The following is a 4,869-nucleotide window of genomic DNA, read 5'->3' on the forward strand; positions in this document are numbered from 1 at the left end:
CTCGGAGGGTGGCCCGATGATGGTGTCGGGGAGGCGGGGGCCTAGTGAGAGGTCCTTGGTCGTGGGGGTGTGCCTGGGAGGGAGATCCCATGACAGGCTTGTCCTAAAGGCCCGAGTGGCCTGGTCACTTCCACTGCTTCCTGGCTGGCCACACGACCCTCCTCCATGCACGCTCTGCCCTTGCTGTCCGCCAGCTTCACCTTCACGAGAGGCCAGACTTGAACTTGAACTCCCAAACCTTGGGCTGAGTAAACCTTTCCTCTTTATGAAGTTAGTGGTCTGGCCTGGCGAGCCAAGTGCCACCTGCAATGCCAGCATCCCATGGCAGAGTGCCGGGTCGAGTCCCGGCTGCTCGGCTTCCAGTCCGGCCCTCTGCTCGTGCACCTGGGAAAGCAGTGGAGGTACGTCAAGTGCTTGGGCCCCTGCACCCACATGCGAGACCCGGATGGAGTTCTGGGCTCCTGGCTTTGACCTGGCCCAACCCCACCCCTCACGGTTATTTGAGGAGTGAACCAGTGAATGGAAACACCCTCGTGTGTGCTCTCTCTCTGTCACTGGATTCTTCAACCTTTTTATTTTTTTAAAGATTTATTTTTTATTTATTTGAAAGACAGAGTTACAGAGAGAGGTAGAGAGAGAGAGAGAGAGAGAGAGCGAGGTCTTCTATCCGCTGGTTCACTCCCCAGATGGCCGCAATGGCCGGAGCTGCGCCGATCTTAACCCAGGAGCCAGGGGCTTCTTCCTGGTCTCCCATGTGGGTGCAGGGGCCCAAGGACTTGGGCCATCTTCTACTGCTTTCCCAGGCCATAGCAGAGAGCTGGATTGGAAGTAGAGCAGCCAGGACTCGAACTGGCGCCCATATGGGATGCCGGCACTTCAGGCCAGGGCTTTAACCTGCTGCACCACAGCACTGGCCCCATCTTCAACTTTTTTAAAGTGTCAGTAGTCTCAGATGTTTCGTTGTGGTAATGGAAAGCTGACTAATACACCCCGGGAGAAAGGAGAGAAAGGGATATGTTTCTCCAGGGGAAATGAGGCTATCATGAGCAGAACGATTACTAATAATGACTAACGTTGGGAACACTCCCGTCCCGTGGCTTCCCTTCTCACTGAAGGAACAGCTCTGCCTGGACCTTGGCCTTCAAGGCCCCGAGGGGTCTCTGCCCTGCTTCTGGGACGTCCCCTCCTCACACTGCGGCACCTGAGCCCCGGAGCCCACCCCCTCCTCACAGCCTTCGCACTTGCTCTTCCCTCTGCCTGCGATGCCTGTCCCGTCACCCACAGCCGGGCAGTGTCCCTGTGCACCCAGGACCATTCTGCACAGTTCACAAGTTCGAAGTCAGGGTGGGCATTGGCCTGGTGGTCAGGATGCTGCCTGGACACCCACAGCCCCTTTCAGAGTGCCTGGGTTCAAGTCCTGGATCTGCTCCCAATTCCAGCTTCCTGCTGGTGTGCGCCCTGGAAGGCAGCAGGCGGCGGCTCCAGAGGTCGGGTCCCTGCTGCCCAGGTGGGAGACCTGGGTGGAGTTCCCAGCTCCTGGCTTCAGCTTGGCCCGTCTTTGGCTGTTGCAGGCATTTGGGGAGTGAACCAGTGGATGGAAGACCTCTCTCTCTCTCTCTCTCTCTCTCTCTCTCTCTCTGATTCTGCTTTGGATAAGGTGGCCATGGACGCTCAGGCCAAGGAGAGGACATTCCAGAAAGGGGTTGGGGGAGGATAGAGAGAGAGAACTTTCCAGGCACAGGGGATGCTGGGGCCCACGCCAGGTGGTGGGTGTTAGCTCGGCACGTATGGGCAGTGGAAAGACAGCTGGCGGCCGTGGGCGGAGTGGGGGGAGGTGAGTCTGAGAGGAGTGGGCAGCTTGGGGCTCGTCGTCACGATGACTAAAGGGTTGGCATGAGGAGAGCCCCAGCCAGTGCCTTCTCTGTGCCCACTGTGCCGGCATCTTTACCCACGAGACGCCGTCTCTCCCTGTTCCAGGGTCCTCAGAGGAAAATCTCTGTGGGATGGAATAGGAGACCCCAGCGAATCTTGACTCGCCATTGACTCCACTGGGCTTGATGCCATTGGAATTTCTACAGCAAGATCAAGTCCATGTGTTATTTATGTCATGAAGCAGGCATGCCAGTGCACGTACACACACACACACACACACGGCCGGCATGTTGGGCACAGCATCCCGAATCAGAGCACTGGTGCTAGTCCTGCTTGGTCTGCTTCCAATCCAGCTCCCTGCTAAGGCACCTGGGAAGGCAGTAGATGATGGCCTGGGTACTTGTGTGCCTGCCACCCATGTGGGAGACCCGGACGGAGCTCCAGGCTGCTGGCTTTGTCCTGGGCCAGCCCCAGCTGTTGTAGTCATTTGGGGAGTGCACCAGCAGACAGGAGATCTCTCTGTGTGTCTATGTCTCTGTCTCTCTCTTAGTGTCTCAGATCAATAAATTTTTAAACACACAAATGATCCAAACGCCCAACTGATAAACTGAAAGCAAAATGTGGTATATCCATACAGTAGAATATAATAATAAAATGCTAATTAATGAGATAAAGCTGAATGTAAAATATGAGGGTACTTCAAAAAGTTGGTGGAAAGAATTTAAAATTAAGTTCATTTTGGTGCAAAAATATTTTGAAATCCACGCCTATTTTTCACAGCACATTTTTTTGTGTGATCTTTGATGTGAAGCACCCTCTTGAGTGTGTCCTTGGCTTCCTGTGTTCATTAATTACAGTCATGCTACGCACAAGGCACCAGGCGCCCAGCGGCCTGTGTCAGCTCAGAAGTTTGTAGGTGAGCCCTGCAGGCTGGGCTCAGCTGGGTGGTTCTTCTGGGCCCAGCTCTTGGCCAATCAGCTCTGGTCGTGCTCCAGGCAGCTCCAGTCTTGATCTCACGGGGCTGCAAAAGTGTCAGTGAGATGCTGAAGACCTCTCAACTGAGACCCAGGCTTGACACCGGCTCACTCCGACCCCTGCTGTCGTGGGAAGCAAGCCACCGGCCAAGTCCAGAGGCTTGTACCTACCCCATTACAGGGTGGGGGCCTGGGAGAGGCCCTGTACCTCCTGCAGGGGTAAAGAACTGGGGCCCGCGGTGCAGGGCAGTCAGCACAGTTCCTGGCTGCTTACGATTCTGGGGTTCTGCTTCCAGGGGCAGGGCTCAGAGAGGTTGAGAGGGGACCCCAGGGAGTTCCGGGGTAGGGCTCCTCGGAAGGACACTCCCAGGTTCGGGGTGGACAGGGCTAGTGTAGGGGGAGGGGAACCAGGGAGGAGAGGGTGGCCGAGCAAGGGAGCTGTCGGGTCTGTATTTCTCGTCTGGGTGTGGCTGCCTGCAGGTGGGTGAGGACAGAAGGCTGGACGGAATTGATCTTAGTCACTGCGTTGCCTGTTTGGAAGTTTCCTCTGTCTCTCTCCCTCTCTGTCTTCTTTCTCTCTTTCTTAATCATACACACATCCACCTGTGTTTTTCTTAGTTGCTGCCTCAGTTTAACTCGTTTGTAAATAAAGATATAGGCAGGGAAGAGACCCGTGCAGCCTGAGGTCTTTGGAACTCACTGCAAAATCTCTCAGGGTTTGGCCTAGCGCTGGTTAAGATGCCTGTGTCCAGGCCGGCGCCGCGGCTCACTAGGCTAATGCTCCGCCTGCAGCGCCGGCCCACCAGGTTCTAATCCCGGTCGGGGCGCCGGATTCTGTCCTGGTTGCCCCTCTTCCAGTCTAGCTCCTGCTGTGGCCCGGGAGTGCAGTGGAGGATGGCCCAAGTGCTTGGGCCCTGCACCTGCATGGGAGACCAGGAGAAGCACCTGGCTCCTGGCTTCGGATCAGCGCGGTGCCGGCTGCAGTAGCCATTTGGGGCGTGAACCAACGGAAGGAAGACCTTTCTCTCTGTTTCTCTCTCTCACTGTTTAACTGTGCCTGTCCAAAAAAACAGGATGCCTGTGTCCCACATCAGAGTGCCTGGATTCAACACCCAGCCCCTGCTCCCCACGTTAGCTTCCTGCCAGGCAGCCGCGCCGGCACCTGCCCCCTGCGTGGGAGACCTGGAGTGGGTTCCTGGCTCCGGCGCGGCTCAGTTCCGGACACTAGGCATCTGCCTGCCTCCCTCCCTCTCTAACAAACACAGGTTTTCTAAGCCTTTTCTCACAGGCCTGGCTTGGCCTCGGGCCTCGCCGGCCTGGAATCCGTGCGGCTCCTGGCTCCACCCTGGGGATGCGCAGGATGGGGCAGCCAGGGCTGTGATTGTCTCCGTCCTAGGAGCGAGGGAAACTCAGTGGTTTGCGCGCACCAGTTTCCCAGGACTTTGCTTGTGAAGATAATTGGCCCAGATGATCCTAGAAAGAGGCTGCTCCCGGGAAGGGCTGCCGCAGGCCTCCGGGCTCTCTCGCCTGTCCCCAGCGCCCCTCTGGGGCCCTGGGCTGGGCGCTTCCTGGTTCCTGGCCTCCCGCAGTGACCTCCCGACCCCCCAAAGCTTTTCCAGCGACTGCGCCAATCAAAACTCTCAGATGCCGGCTGCCGCGGAGACCGCACCGCGGGTCCTGCCCACGCAGGCGCATTTGGAATGTGTGTTGATTTGCTGATGGAGGCTCCCTGTCCTCATTCTTGGTCTCTGAGCGTGGGAGAGACTGGTCACTCGGGAGGTCACTGTGGACCTGAGCAAAGGGATGAGTGTCGGCACTTCCTGCAGTGCGGGTTCCCGGGCTCCCCCAGGCCAGAGCGCGCTCCCGGCAGGCACCCTCGGGCCAGGAGCAGATGACCCGGCACCAGCACCGGAGCCGCCCGGGTTGTTCTCGGGCCCAGGCTCCACGTGCTGGCAAGGCTGGGCACCGGCCACCCAGCAGCCTCCGAGGAAGGCAGCCCCAAGGACTGGGAACACGCTTCCAG

The sequence above is a fragment of the Oryctolagus cuniculus genome, chromosome 18 (genome assembly GCF_964237555.1).
Source record: "Oryctolagus cuniculus chromosome 18, mOryCun1.1, whole genome shotgun sequence".
NCBI classification, from domain to species: domain Eukaryota; kingdom Metazoa; phylum Chordata; class Mammalia; order Lagomorpha; family Leporidae; genus Oryctolagus; species Oryctolagus cuniculus.